We start from the raw sequence: 16,231 nt of genomic DNA, 5'->3' as shown, positions 1-16,231 counted from the left end.
GGCTTGGGAGTGGCCAATGATGTGACCAGTTGCTACACTCCGAGTCTCAAGTAAAACGGTCCAACCCCCGTTTTTCTACGATGTTCTGATGCGAAGATATAAGGCTTTGTTTACTCTGTTGCTAGGGTGCTCACATTTGGTTGCTAGGGGCGTGGCTTGGGAGTGGCCAATGATGTGGCCAGTGATTACCCTCCGAGTCACGAGTAAAACGATCCAACCCCCGTTATTCTACGATGTTCTGATGCCTAGATAAAACTGTTTGAATTTTATATTGCTAGGGTGCTTAAAAGTGGTTGCTAGGGGCGTGGCTTAATAGCTCTGGGACTATCCTGATAAATTGATTGGATGTCTGAGTAAAATGAGCCCACCCCCATGTCTCTACGACATTGTAAAGCAAAGATATTCCATCTGGAACTTTTTTATTCCCTTATATGGGCATGTTTCCTGCCCCATTATAAGTCAATGGGAAATTTCGGGTGCCTCTTACACCCCAGGGGTACAACTAACACCCCAATGTGATGTATGTTCTTACAGAGCCTACCACCCTCTTCAAATGTTATAACCCAAATGTTTCTACCAAATCCTCGAGCGGAGCTATGACCCGTCAAAGTTCGGCCCAATGTTAAGTCAATGGGATTTTTCGGGTGGTTTTTCGCCCCCCTTTCGGAAATCCTGCACCCGATCTCTTATAAAAGTCATAGCACACCTCTCCTCAATAATCCGGTCGATTTGAGCCCTCATTCGTGTGTCTACGGCAAACCGTGCGGGACGAGTTACGCGCCAAAAAAGTGTCCAGAAAAAGAATAAGAATAAGTATGCAAGATAATAATAGTGATGCCTTGCATAAATGCAAGCACCACTAATAATAAGTATGCAAGATAGTAATAGTGATGCTTTGCATAAATGCAAGCACCACTAATAATAATAAGTTTAAGTGCAACAACAGTATGTTGGCTTTCTCAAGCCAACATAATAAGTTTAAATAGCATTTCAGTAAGTTGGCTTTCACAAGCCAATTTAATAAGTTTAAGTGCAACAACAGTATGTTGGCTTTCTCAAGCCAACATAATAATATTAGGCATAGTAAACAGATTAAAAAACAAATAACAGATTAATGGGCGCTTCTTTGATTTTGAGGCTCAAAAAACCAAGGGGGCAACTGCCCCCTCAGTTTGAATGGGCATGACGCCTCTGCTGCTGTAATGATTATCGTTAATAATAACTAGTAAAAATTTTATATTTTAATGAGTTGTGTATAATGTGTGAATAATATAGATTTCATGGTTTAATATGTTATTACTGGTGGCCATCTACTTTATACTTATCTTATTTATATATTACGAGTAACACTAGGGGGCAACAGCGACAAGCTAAATGCCTGGCGCTTTTCCATTGCATAGTACCCCACGGTTTAGTTTAGTTTGGGTCGGGTCACCTCACCTCACTTTAAGCGCTTTTCCATTGCATAGTACCCCACGGTTTAGTTTAGTTTGGGTCGGGTCAGCTTACTTTTGGGAGCTTTTCCATTGGGTGCAGTCAGTGCCGGTCTTTCCTATACGCAAAGTACGCAATTTGCATAGGGCCCCGCACCACTAGAGGGCCCCCTTGATCTCAGAATTATTTAAAACCATTATATCAAAGAAAAATTATTATTATGTTTAATGAAAACAAGACGCTATAATTTAAATAATTTGCAAACTTCCGAATTTGTGCGGGTTTTTAAAAATACTTAATGATTTCTTAAATCACTGATATGTACTCGGACAACATGCAGGCAGTTTCTCAATCCGAAGGCTGCAGCCTTCAGAGGCAGGGGCGCCGTAAGGGGGGGGGAAGTTAGGACGATTCTAAGAGCCCATGAACTTTTGAGGGCCCCAGCCAAGGACTGTGCTGCACACGCAACCCCCTTATTAAGCTGAGCCCTCTTATCTCCGCCCCGTCTTAACTCTGCGTTTTAGCGCCGTCTTCAATCCACAGTCTCACAGTGCGGAGTGAACTTCACAAGAGAGCAAGGTGTGTGTATTTACTGCTATTTGCTATGATATCTGCATATGTGCACTTCCTTACTATAAATGCAGTTTACACAATGTGACGCTGGATCAATACAATGTAGTTTTCTTTCCACTGTAAAGTCTTCGCTCTGTTCACCTCAGTTTAAAAAAACACAAGGGGATTTACGTTCCCTGTTTTGTGTTATGATTCTAACGCGAAGTCAGCCCTTATAAGCTGTTTAAGTAACGTAGCCCGTATAAGCTAATTAACATAAACTAGAAATGCGATCGGTTACACACTGTTTTGTTTTGTAACGCAATATGCCAAGGAAGTATTTTTATGCAGTCGTGAATCGAGTTGGTTGTGATAAAACTGAAATGCAACTAAGGCTAAACTAGTCCAGTTATGTTATAAAGCTTCTCAACTTGCAACAGGTTTAAGAAATCAATGGAAATCTATGTCGTAATCTGCTATAGTTGTCATTCATTTCATTTTAGAGCCCCGTTGATTAAAAAACAGTCTGAAGAATCATTTAATAACAGTATAGCTGTTTTCTTAAAGAGTAATAAACCATAAACCAACTTTTTTTAGTTAATGATCTGTAAGAATGGGGTTTTATTAGTGCTGTTCATTGATTTTAGTAAGTTTTTTGACATTTGGATATAAAGTGTTTCAATACTGGTGTAAAAACGTCTGAGTGCTGCCCTCTTCAGGTTAAACGGTGGCTACTGCAGTTGAATTTTTGTATTGGAAGTTGGGTCCAAAAAATGCCTCGTGATGTAAGCAGGTTCAAGCTCACCACACCTTGTTATGATCTCATCACACACTTAGTTTGTCCCCTCTGTCGTGTGTGTAACAGCTCAAGTATACAGTATGTCACTGAGACTGCCTGTGAAAATCAGACTAAAGTCTCAAATCTTATTGTGAGATAAAAAGCATCACAGTTTAATTTCAAACATTAATTTCACTATGATTTCAATCGCTGACATGACATTACTCAGTCAATATTAAAGATATCAAGTTTATATTTTCACAAAATGTTCTTTACATTATATAGGATGATTTTATGTGGAAAACAGTAAATTACAAAGAAACATTCAGATGGGTTTTCACAGGCATGGTAACATTTATCTTTAATCTTTAAGAATGTTGCATTTTCTCTGAATATTTGATTTAATGTGCTGTATTTTTCAATTAAATTTACATTGCACAATAAATTATCTTAGCTGCAGACATTTTAAGTATCTATGAATACTGATAACTGTGGTCAAAACAATAGCAGAATAAATAGTTCTGTATTATTAAATTACAGACAAAGATTTTGAATAGCTACAGTAGGTTGGATTGTATGTTTGGTGCGAAATGGGTATGGTCGGGGCCCGACCCCCTATTTTTTCATAGGGCCCAAAATTGCTAGCGGCGCCCCTGTTCAGAGGTCACATTTGTAGGCTGCATATGCGTCATAAAAACGTATTTTAGAATATTAACAATTATAATGTTGACTATTATTCTTAGTTAATGGTTAATTGTTATATTATGCTTATGACTTGCAAATGAAATGCTTATTTAACTTAAATAAATCAGGCTTGATGACGTATGCAGCGCGCATATGCGACATGATCCGGAGGTTGCAGCCTTCAAATTTAGAAACGGCCGCGTGCATGACGCAGAAGAGTGATTTGGTAACGATGCGCATATTATATGCCCACCATTGATTTAAAACAAAGACAAAGCTATCCGTCTGGAGCAGAATAAAGGGAAAAAAACGTGAAGCAAGGGAACAAGATAAAGGATTTGCGCGAGCAGATTAAGTCAATGTAAAGACACGCGTCCTAGCATGGGGCGATTCAAATGACGCGAATTGGGTGACGCAATTGCCGCGAAAACACGCGCTTTTTCCTTTGAACTTCAAGAACGCGCTCTCGTGCAGGATAATTTGACGAGAGAGAGAGAGAGAGAGAGAGAGAGAGAGAGAGAGAGAGAGAGAGAGAGAGAGAGAGAGAGAGAGAGAGGTAAGAATGGTGCCCACGTCGAGAAAACTTAATAGAAGACTTGAAATTTGTAAAGGATTAAAGTATGTCACTCGTTTAATTACAGTATGTTAACTGGATAACACTGGATATAACTCATTGTATAGATAATAAAATAATGTATTTTGATTACACAAATCAAACCTAACTATATGATTGTAGCTGCTGACCAGCATAGGGAATCTCTATGGCTAATTTCTAAGACATGTTGCTGATACAGTACTGTGTGTTGTACCTTATCTTGTTAATTGAGTCTTTTTGGGCATCTTATGCCTAGAATTATTCAAGGAGATTGATTCTTTTAACTTCCTTTAAAGTTTGATCAGTTGTGCATAATGACATGTGCAACAAATGGATATAGGGTGTCAAACTCATAGATTTGCAATATTTAAAATCAGACACTATTTTTAAAATATTTGGGGTCAACCTCTGTGACAGCTTTAAAGGGACACTTCACCCATTTGCATTAAGCTTTGTATAGTTAGAACTCCAGTCATGTTTTTGAATGGTCATGCATCATTTCCTCAGTTGCCGCTGAGACTGGAGAAATACAGATTTCAGTGTTGCACATCCTTCTTTCAATGATGTAAAAATCATCATTTTGCATCATTGAAAGAAGGAAGTGCAATGTCTTTGTTGAGGGAATGAGACTACAAACACCCCTTTTCTCTGTAAAATAGGCACCAAATTCTAAATGTATGTTACATTTCGACTACAAATATAACACTTTCAATAAAGATTAATGTTTCTACGGGTGAAATGCTCTTTTAAAGCTGAAACTTATCAAATCCTATCAGAGGTCCAGAATGTCATTGAAACACACCAGTGGCTTTGCTGTCATCAGTATTAAACATGTTACCCCTCGAAGTACCCCTCCCCACAGAGCCCCCCCCACATAACAAATCCCAATTTAACCCCTGTGTATTAACAGTATGTATTTATATGTAATTTAATTTGATTCATTACATTCATTTAGATCAGGTTAATTTTTTAGTGCTTCTCACAACAAATTTTAAATCAAAACAACTTATCAGCAAATACATGTTTCATGTTATAATCAGCAAGTTTATCAGTCAGGGTTTCAAAGTAATGTGCATATGGGAATATTATACAGCTATAAGATAATACACTATGTGGTTAGTTAACAACTAACTAACAGCAACATTGACTGGGTTTTACCCAGATAGCACAGGTACGTCTGTGAGATGTCTGGTAAAGATCTGGAGATCTGGAATACATCTGGTGTGTAAAAACATCTTATAAAGGAAAAGAGCTGCTTTACATACATTCTAAATCAAAAACGTCTTGCAGACATCTTCAATATGTCTATATGACATCTTTTAGGAGACGTCTCACAGACGTATTGCAGATGAGAAAACAATTTAAATAAGACATCTTGCAGATGTAAACGCAGACATCAAATAGACGTCTCCGAGATGTATGTGTGCTATGCTATAAGGGTCTGAATGCACTGACAGAGGGCCCCTCACAAAGCTTTGCTTAGGGCCCCCCAGCATCTAGGACCGGCACTGGGTGCAGTACGTGGTACCCGATACTTTTTTTCGTACCACCTCGGTTGGGGTTCCAAGCGACCCGAGCTGATACCAAACGTGACGCGAAAACGCTGTAGATCACTGATTGGTGTGAAGAATCGTCACGTCATCGCTAAAATGCAGGGGCGGCGTTTGCGTATGGCAGGGTATGGCAGTTGCCATACCCTAGCAGTCAGACAAAGCACCAGAAATCAACAGGCTATAATGAAGCTCATTAAAAATAATATTAAATATTTTCAGTAGAACATATCTGAACATTGGTACATCACTAATATGGATAATTTACGCGTGTGCTCGACTTCATGCTATAATACAGGAACCGACTTGTGGATGACATCAACGTGCCGCGAGAGCGGTTTGAAAGCAAACTCTTCCCATGATTTCTCACCTCACCCTCGCGGTACTTTGATGTCATCAGCCTGTCATTATTGCAGCGCAGGTTGAATTGTGCAGGAGGTTTCATGATGACCGCTGTTGTTATAATCTTTATTTTCGCAAGTAAATTTATTTTCGTTTTTTGTTTTAACATTCAAACAGACTCACGGTTCTCCCCCACACTCGCGCAATGCATATTGCATACATTATTCCAGACGTAATATGATTTGTTCTCTGTGGATAAATAAACATGTTCTTACACTGGGAAATTGTAGCCCAGTCGAAGTGTATTAATTATTTGCGCGCGTTTTTGAATATGGCGACTTGTGGAATAAAAACTGCACAACGACAAAAGGTAAGACTTGTTTTTGCATTTAGCCCTGTTTTACTAAGAGTTTTATTTAGTGTTTTAGTCTTTGGTTAGCTGGCTGGGTTAACTACGTGTGCTCTATCACATCATTAAAAGTCTTTATTGTGTTTTTATAAGTGTTTATTGGCGGCTGTCATGACAAGATTTGTGAAGGGATGTTACAGTATGTTTTGATATTATCTTGTTTAAGTTTATCTGTTGCTGGAGTTGCACTTAGTTAATGACAACATTTGAAAAGCATTTTAAACAACCATGATTTCTATTTTTGTTTTTCATTTGTATTGCAAATACTTCCGTATTGTTGTCAGTAAGTGTACATCCGTGCAATTATAATATGATTTTATACAGGTTGGTGGAGTATGTACACATATGGATATAATGGTTTCATAGATTCGTTATTTAAATGGCCTTCTTGTACGAAGAATTTTTGCCATACCCTACCCAGGTAGCCAAAACAGTTTGGCCCAATAATGGCCCAAATCCGGCAGGCCAGAAAAAAAAACACGGCCCAGTTCCGGCTGCCAGAAAAGGGCCAACTCTGGGATGAATGACGCCCCAGAATCGGCCCAAGTACACTGGCCCATGTCCGGGTGCCTAAAGTGAGCCGGGACTGCCAGCACAGTGCCAGAATCACGCCAGCTAAAACTGTATACTCAGCCAAAACTGGCCAATGTCCGGGTGCTTAATGTCAGCCGACACTGCCAGCAAAGTGCCAGAATCATGCCAGGTTAAACTGTACACTCAGACGAAACTAGCCCGAATTTTTTTTTAAAGTGTTTTTTCCACAAAACAATACTTTATAACCTTAGCCCTTAAGATGGCATGTACTTATCCCTTCTTAAAAAAACTCTTATTTTATTTAGAAAAAAAAAAGTTAAACTGCACATTAGAAGTTCTATCCTCAATGTTTGTGATGCTTTTAATGTGTTAAGTGTCACACTTTACTGTAGGTGTTTAAAAAAGAAAGAAAAATATACAGTATGTTTACATGTTTATTTGAAACATAACATTACATTAATAAAACATTAATAAACATCTGGACACTCCTCAAGTGTACCCTAAAAGAAGGAAAGACTGAGAGAAAAGAGATAAGAGGGGGAACAGAAAATGACTCATGGTTACTTCATCAGATAGACTGAAGGCATTAATGTTAAATTGGGTAAATGTTAAAGGAATAGTTCACCCTAAAATAAAAATTCTGTCATCATTTACTCATCCTCATGTTGTTTTAAAGGTAGGGTAACAGATTTGATCCTGAAAGATTTTTAGTTATGCTGGTTAAGAGGCTGTTTACACTTGGTATTAAGATGCGTGTTCACATGCGCTCACCTCCTGTCTGTAAACAGCAAGAAAAGCAAACTTTTCTGCTGAATTGACAACCTGTACAGGAGCCACAAAACGAAAGGCATCTTTTATAACAACAACAGCAAAAACTGCCTGGATCAGCAAGAGCAAAAACCCAAATTAACATCTGTAACTTTACTGCTTTAGCACGAGATGCAAACAGCTGCAGGAGGCAAAGGGTCTGAAAGGGTCGTTGTTTATTTTGGTAAGGTAGGTACGCGATATGTTTGTATTGAGATGGATTCAGATATTCTACTTTGATGAAACATTGTGTTGCTTATGAAATTTGTGTTCGTTTACGGATTAGCATAACAATATAGTTACTACGTCTACACAACCGAACGTGTGCTTGAACTAATTCTGATATAAACCAGTTGTTATTTTGGAAGTGTTATTCACTTTGTACTGCAAAGTTTTCTCACTGGTGAATGAGACATGAAATGTGACTGTCTGATCTGTGCATGTTCATGTGTTTTGAAAGAGGCGTGACTTTGGATGACAATTTGACTTAAGGGTGGGATCGTGATTTCATTACTAGGCGGCTACCGTTAGCATTTTTCAAAATGTGTTACCCTACCTTTAAACCTGTATGAATTTTTTCTGATGAACACAAAAGAAGATATTTAGAGTAATGATGGTAAACACACAGCAGATTGTAACCATTGACTTCCATAGAAGGAATAAAAAAATATGATGGAATTTAATGGGTACCGTCACCTGTGTGCTAACCATCATTTATCAAAATATTTTCTTCATCATATATCACAATACTTTCAAAATACTTTTTACTACTATGGAAGTCAATGGTTACAATGTGCTGTGTTTTTACCATCATTACGCAAAACATCTTAATTTGTGTTCATCAGAAAAAATCATGCAGATTTAGAACAACATGAGGATGAGTAAATTATGAAAGAATATCTATTGAACTATCCCTTTATCAACAATTGAAATACCTTGAATTTGCTTGTTTTCAGGCCCGCTCTCTTATTCTTTTTGCATCTCTGTCAGATGCAAGCTGCAGAAGTTTTTACGAACTTTTCTACTTCACCATCTGGTGCACGAACAGTAGTTGAATTTCTTCTGACAGATTCTTGAAAAGAAACAAAATTATTTAATTAGGTAAATGCAAGCATGTTAGTTTAACCCTGGAGAACCCAAGAACCCTTCTTTTAGAATCAATTAACATTGGCCACATTTGACCCGTGGGTTCTCCAGGGTTAAATGTTACCTACAAGCTATTCTGCTTCAAAAACATTGACAGGTACTTTAGGTTGGAAGACTTATAGCTTCATAGATTAACATTGTAATGGCTTTATATACAGTGGCAAGAAAAAGTATGTGAATTTCACAGTTTTCTGAACAAATTTGTCATAAAATGCGATCTAAACTTTATCTAAGTCAAGGGCATTGATAAACATATTGGGGCGGTTTCCCGAACCAGGATTAGCTTAATCCAGAACTAGGCCTTAGTTTAATTAGGAAATATAATTAGTTTTAACAAACATGCCTTACTAAAAACATTACCTGTGTGCATTTTGAGGTAAAACAAAGGGCACTGATGTATTTTAAGATATGTAAGTGTAAGTTGTTTTCAGTTTGGAGAGCTCTTAAAACTGTTTAAGTCTAGGACTAGTCTAATCCCTGTCCGGGAAACCGCCCCAATGTGTCTAAAAATAATTACACAAAAACATTCTGATCTTTCATGTCTTTATTGAGAACTACCAAAAAACATCTTAGTGCTTGTGAAAAAAATGTGAACCCTTAATTGAATGACCTCAAAAAAGCCAATTGGAGTCAGGTTTTAGCACAGCTATGGCCCTATTGTTTTTTCCCCAGATTCAGTTAAATTTTTTCTCAAATTCCGTGTTTTTCGTTTTATTCTGGATTCTGGTTAAATTAAATTTCAGTAATCAAAAAGCACATCTTATCAACTGAAAACATAACAGAAAATTAGCAGATCCACCACTGCAGTGAATATACTGTACTGTATGAGTGTGCGACTGTGCGTTTCCACAAGGTGACGTGCCTGTTTACCAGCATGTATAGCTCGTATATGGTTCTCAGACACGAGGGCTCACTAAGTTTTCTTTCTTGTTTAAGTGAACATAAACAGCTGTATGTTTATTAGTATATTGAAGCAGTGCCGTCTTAAAGCTGTCTTGGGTGTTCAAAGCTGTCTTGAGTGTTCAATGTTCATTACACAAAAAAAATGAAAACCCCTCACTACTATTAACTGAATACATTTCGCAGCTGCACATTTAATCCATACAGTGAGGACTGTGCAGTGTTTTATTTGTATTTATTGCTAAGGTTCTTGTTAAAATCATGTTGACAGACAATTTCATAACTAATATATTTACATTTAATACAGATGCCTGAAAAGTAAAACAAGATGAGTATAGTATTATGAGGAAATATTAAAAATTTGGTTGCTTTTCAGTAGCATTGTTGTAGTGACAGCCAAAATACATTGGCCTATATGTAATACACATGAGTAGTACAAAGTCCATTTCCTACTTTGCAAACTCGACACAACAACAAAAAAACTAAACAAAAATGAGTGGAAGTGGCAACGAATATCCAAAGATGATTAAATGTGGACAAAAAGGTAGCACGAATTCCTTTATATGGAAGTGGTTTGGCTAGCTAAAAAACTGACGAGGCGCAGATTAAAATATAAATGAACCCTCTTATTTTTGTGGCTTCAGTCATTGTTGGCATACTGTTTTAAAGCTGGAAGCATTAACAACTTACATCGAAATATATATCATTATCGTTCAATATGGATTTTTGCCATATTGCCCAGCCCTAGGCCGATGTATTTTGGCTGTCACTACAACAATGCTACTGACAAGCAACCAAATGTTTTGTTTTTTTTATCATAACACTATACTCATCTTGTTTTACTTTTCAGGCATCTGTATTAAATGTAAAAATATTAGTTATTAGAATCTATGATTTAACATTAGCAATAAATACACACAAAACACTGCACAGTCCTCACTGTATAAATTAAATGTGCAGCTGCAAAAGTTGTTCAGTTAAGAAAAGTGAGTGATTTTCATTTTTGGGTGGAAAGAACATTTCTGACACAGAAAGCAGTAGGCTACTGTCACTTTAAGACCCAGAACAGCTTTAAGACTGCACTGCTTTAATATACTGATACTGACACATCTAGCTGTTTATGTTCACTTAAACAAGAAAGAAAACGTAGTTTAGTGATCACGCATGTGTTGACTGCGCGCTGTGTGCATGCTTCGCGAGCCCTTATGTCTGAGGAACAGATGTCAAGCGTGCGCGTTGTGGGAACGCTGAGTTGCACACTCATACAGAACAATATATTCAATGCAGTGGTGGAGCTGCTACTTTTCTTCATTTTTTCTAAATTTGTGAATGTCCTGTAAATAATATATACTTTTTAAAGCGGTATGGATGTGTGCGTGGGCAAGGCGGACATGGAAAGAAAGTATACTGTACCTTTTCTGTCTGTTCTGTTCCAGCCTTTATTGGAACCTGCTAGTGCTCTGAAAAACACATGAAAGATCTGAATTTCTTGTGTAATAATTTTTAGACACATTATGTTATTTATGTATATTTATTCAGAAAACCATTACATTTACTTGCTAATGTATATATACATAAACATACAATACATATATAATATTGATGGCTCTTGCTTCGTTCTGAAACCCTAGATGGCAGTTTTCTTATCCTCGAACAAACTGTCATCGCAAGGGCTATGTTTACATGCACAAAATTTTGTCAATCCGACTGAATTTAATCCGATGAAAGGTTACAACAATACAGTTTACATGCACCCTAAACATGTTTAAATGTTTGCACCTCAAAATGTTTGTTTTCATGTACATTTTATATAAACCGAACATCTGTGCAAGCGCACAGCCAGGGTTGGCAGCTTCACATATCAAAACCATCCCCATGGACATTCAAAATTAGCCCAAAAGCATCCCAATGACTTATCACAGCCCAAATACCAATAACTAATGAACAAAATCCTTTCATATCTGACCCGCAGAAAAAACAACTCGCAAAGACAGTTTAAACAGTAGCCCAAATCTGAACGAAAAAATGAGAGGACTTGGCAATGCCACCCCAAAGCCAAACCAAAGCAAAAAGAGGTAAATATACGACGTGAAATTGAGCACAAATTTTCTGTGCACATGCACAATGTATTTTTGCATCCGACAAAATACTTCGATTCACGCATTTACATGCATACTTTTCTCCTGCTGATCGGATCACAGATTGAGATTGGACTACACCACCCCTTTCAATACGATTCAAATTTGCATCCAATCTACCTCAATCGTATTTTTACATGACGACTTTTTAATACGATTGAGCCATCAATACGATTACAAACTGATTAATTGGTTGCATGTAAACATAGCTACTAGAAACATAAGTACTAGAATAAGGGCACCCCACTAAGGTAAAAAAAACGGTTACATGCCCAATTGTGCCAGTGTTGTATTATCGAGAAAGTTCATTATTATTATTTTTATACCTTTTTAAGCCTTGCCTATTTAAAATTGTAATATTTGCAAGATGCAGCAAAAGAGAACTCAATTTGGTTTTTAAGGGTTGTTTTGAGATTTTCAATTATATAAAAAAGTAAGTTTTCCTTACTCTTAATCACACACATCCACAGATAATTGTGTTTTCTCTACCATTATATTTATTTTTCAAAATGACTGCAAATGCCAAATCCATAAACTGGAATTGTGATCTAATAAAATATCGTGTTATTATAGTTTACATAACAACGTTTACATATCAAAGTTTAGTTTAGACTACTTAATGTAAAGACTTTTTAAAGACTTGTTATTTGTAATATATATTTGTAGCCCTAAACGAATCCCTACAGTATCATACTTCTGGCCCCAATTGACCCCTCAGACAGTCCTGACATTAACAATGCAACAAAACTGATTCCCAAGAAATATCCATGCCCCGTCCAATATTGTACTTTTACTTACATTAATTCTTCAAATGAATTCTGTCCAAACTGATGATCTTGAGAAATCTAAATGTGACAAAAACAATCACAATAAGTTGTTAAGTTGTATAACAGACAGACAGATCATAGATACAAAATGTTGAGTAATAATTACATAATTAAGGTTCACTCATTTTCTACAAAGTATCTTTCAATAGATGAAATCGGTTATAATGTTGTGCAACAGTGAGGTGGAAATGTTTTTACTGCAGGCCCTACTGAAAAATCCAGCAAAGACCAGCATAAGCTGGTAGCTGGTTTTAGCTGGTTTGAGGTGGCAGTAGCTGGTGTAAGCTGGTCCAACCAGCCTGGCAAAGCTGGTCAAGCTGGTGGGTCAGCTGGTCTTCCAGCATGACCAGATAAGTCCAGCTAGACCAACTTAAAAAATGACCAAAACACAGCTAGACCAGCTTGCTATACCAGCAATACCAGCAAAAACCAAGCTGGGAGACCAGCTAAAACCTTCTCACCAGCTTAAGCTGGATTTTACAGTAGGGGGTGCACTTTAAGTAAAGAAGTTTAACTACCAGCTGTGTCCTGTAGCTGCAATGCTCTCTATTCTGTGAAATTTAAACGTTTTCTGTACCAGACAAAGTTATTAAGAAAAAATTACCTCAGTCAGCTGTATAATAGCGGAACTGGCTGAGGTGGCTAAGGGGTTGTGTACACCAAAACTTTTACGCCCGCGGCCGGCGCATGTTTTCAATTGTTTCCAATGGAAGCTCGGCGTTTTTCAAATAAGCCAGCAGCTAGCGGGTTTTTTCCGCGCTGAAAACCGGCGCTCGGCGGTTTTTTCGCGCTCGGCGCTGAGCGTCGAGAGTTGAAAGAGATTCAACTTTGGGAGAAAAGCTCCGCTCGTCAATGTCAGTTCTCACACGGCCGCCCAATCACAGTGGAGGAGGGGCGGGACATTACCACAGCAACCAACTGGCTCGCAGCTGAAGTATCACAGCTACCAAAGTGCTCAGCTGAAGAAAGCTGGCACTCAGCTGAAAAACAGCTGGCATTCGGCGTCCTCAAGGCGTTTTCAGCCGCGTTTAAAAGTTTTGGTGTACACAACCCCTAAGGGGTTGTGTACACCAAAACTTTTACGCCCGCGGCCGGCGCATGTTTTCAATTGTTTCCAATGGAAGCTCGGCGTTTTTCAAATAAGCCAGCAGCGAGCGGGTTTTTTCCGCGCTGAAAACCGGCGCTCGGCGGTTTTCACGCGCTCGGCGCTGAGAGTCTAGAGTTGAAAGAGATTCAACTTTGGGAGAAAAGCTCCGCTCGTCAATGTCAGTTCTCACACGGCCACCCAATCACAGTGGAGCAGGGGCGGGACATTACCACAGCAACCAACCGGCTCGCAGCTGAAGTATCACAGCTATCAACGCGCTCAGCTGATGAAAGCTGGCACTCAGCTGAAAAACAGCTGGCATTCGGCGTCCTCAAGGCGTTTTCAGACGCGTTTAAAAGTTTTGGTGTACACAGCCCCTAAGAGTGTTTAGAAGAATAGCTTCACGATCCCTCAGTTACTCCCGCCTGCTGCATAGACTGCTGAGGCAAATCCTCAGACCAGTTTTATGAGTTGCGAAATATTATTTGTTTGTTATGCTAAACGAAATATTACTGTTTAAGTAAGTTCATTAAACTGAGCAGAGTTCATTTCTTATGTCCGAATTCTCCTTGTCGGATAAATTATAAAAATCGATTTTCTACTCAAATTTATCTAGAAAGACTTCAGTATTTTAATAATAAATTCAAATGCTAATTTACATATTTGTTGAAGTGGGATTGTGGTCATTTAAAAAATTACGTATACTATATCAGTCACACCAGTTTGTCCTTCTTTTAAATGAAGTTTACATATATCTAATATGTGCAGAGTATAAATATTTTAAGCATTAAAATTATGTTAAATAACTTCCAAAAAGTCTTACCTCAGAGAAATTGCAGCAGACTTCATGCAGCTACAACCGTTAAAGCCCGGTAAATGTCGTCACTAGATGTCGCAGCTAGTGCGCATGTCTTGAAACAGCAGCAGTTCTTTTTCCAAAATAAAAGTTCCTTTAACCAGCTTTAATTGTCTAAAAATTTTAATCGATAAATTATAAATAGATCAATCTTTATGATCAAATTAGTTCAAATTCTGGAAAAGGGCTGAAAAATTGTAGTTGTAATAAAGTAAACAAATTGACAAGCTTTACAGCTTATAAAATGTTTTTATAAAATCTCAATTTAGTATTTGACCATTAATTAATACAATATGTGTTTGTTGAAATATTACATACATAGAAAATATTTCAGTATAAACTTAATAGCCCAGATACTTACATTCAATAGGCTAATGGCACTTTATGCCTCTACAAACCTATTCTTAACATTAAAATATGCTTCTCCCCTTCCCTTATTTTATTAGGGAAAAATTTCTGAGATTAACTTTTCCTCACACTACTTTTCACTTATTGACATAGGCTACCATTAATCAGGAAAACTAAAAACAATTATCAAAACATTAAATAGAAACAATTATATGCATATCAATTGTTAAATTAATATATTTTTATTAAAACAAACGTGAAATGTGAAAGCCAATATGTGGAAAATATGCCATTTGTCAGCCAAAATCGGACCAAATCCGCATATCCACAGCCTAGCCGAATCTGGCAACTTTTGCTGGGCCAGTGCTGGCTTAATGCTGGTAAGCCGCAGCCAGAACACAGCCGTGTGCGCCGACACTCAGCCGGATCTGGCCCGAATGCACTGGCTACCTGGGTAGGTTTTCTTGAAACGCCGCCACTGCTAAAATGTAAATATTAGCTTTAGCTTACTGCTAGCTTGCGCTGTCTCAAGCAAACATGTTGTTATCTGTGTTCTGCTATAAGTTTCCAAACACCCTTTTAGCGATGAAAAACATCCGCAGGTTGAGAATCCGGGGCTGCGTCCGAAACCGCATACTGTATAGTAGGTACTGAATTAGATGAAGTGCCTACTTACTTGGCGTTAAAACAGTAGGTACTGTATAGTATGAATCCGGGTAGTATGAATGAGATTCGGACGTACTACATCCGCCATGTTGCTACATCACGTGACATACGTCATCATCACGTCATGTCATTTCAGCGCGAAAACAGCCGCGTGCCTCTTCTTCTTCGTTGGATAACTCCTCGTCCGGGGCATCATGGGATAGTGAAGCGTCCATCGTATGCACACTGCAAAATCTAACCGGAAGTAGTAGGTCATCCGGGTACTTTTCGCATACTGTTTTTCGAATACTATGTATTCGGACATACTACTCGCCTCGCCTACTGCTTTTCGCGTACTATATAGTATGTAGTAGGTGGTTTCGGACGCAGCACGGGACACCATAACAGTTTTTTCCAGACTTGCAGTTTGAGGCGGCACATTCGCGACGTGCACGTCCGCATTATATAACGTTATGCTTAAATGCAACTGAATGAGGCTCAGCGGAGCGCCGTCGACTGACGCCACGGGTCGGGTGTTTGAACAGAAACTCTGTCATGTGAGACAGAGGTAGTGATAAACGCGATGTGCAATCATCTAT

The 16,231-nt window shown here is 38.2% G+C and overlaps 1 long non-coding RNA gene across 2 annotated transcripts; it reads right to left on the bottom strand.

Annotated features, from left to right (window-relative positions):
- Window positions 1-7,250: 7,250 nt before the first annotated feature.
- LOC135774584 (uncharacterized) lies at window positions 7,251-14,686 on the bottom strand. Of its 2 annotated transcripts, none has more exons than XR_010543747.2 (5): window positions 14,607-14,686; window positions 12,668-12,714; window positions 11,145-11,191; window positions 8,621-8,757; window positions 7,251-7,394 (listed from the first exon to the last, which is right to left on the bottom strand). It is a non-coding gene; the product is annotated as an uncharacterized lncRNA (long non-coding RNA). The 2 variants fall into 2 exon arrangements; XR_012336799.1 differs by having other exon boundaries at window positions 7,254-7,378.
- Between the last annotated feature and the right edge of the window lie 1,545 nt (window positions 14,687-16,231).

This window comes from Paramisgurnus dabryanus, chromosome 5, assembly GCF_030506205.2.
Source record: "Paramisgurnus dabryanus chromosome 5, PD_genome_1.1, whole genome shotgun sequence".
In the NCBI taxonomy this organism is placed as follows: Eukaryota; Metazoa; Chordata; class Actinopteri; order Cypriniformes; family Cobitidae; genus Paramisgurnus; species Paramisgurnus dabryanus.
Note: the sequence above shows the minus strand (reverse complement) of the source record. Positions and strands in the feature narration are given on the sequence as shown.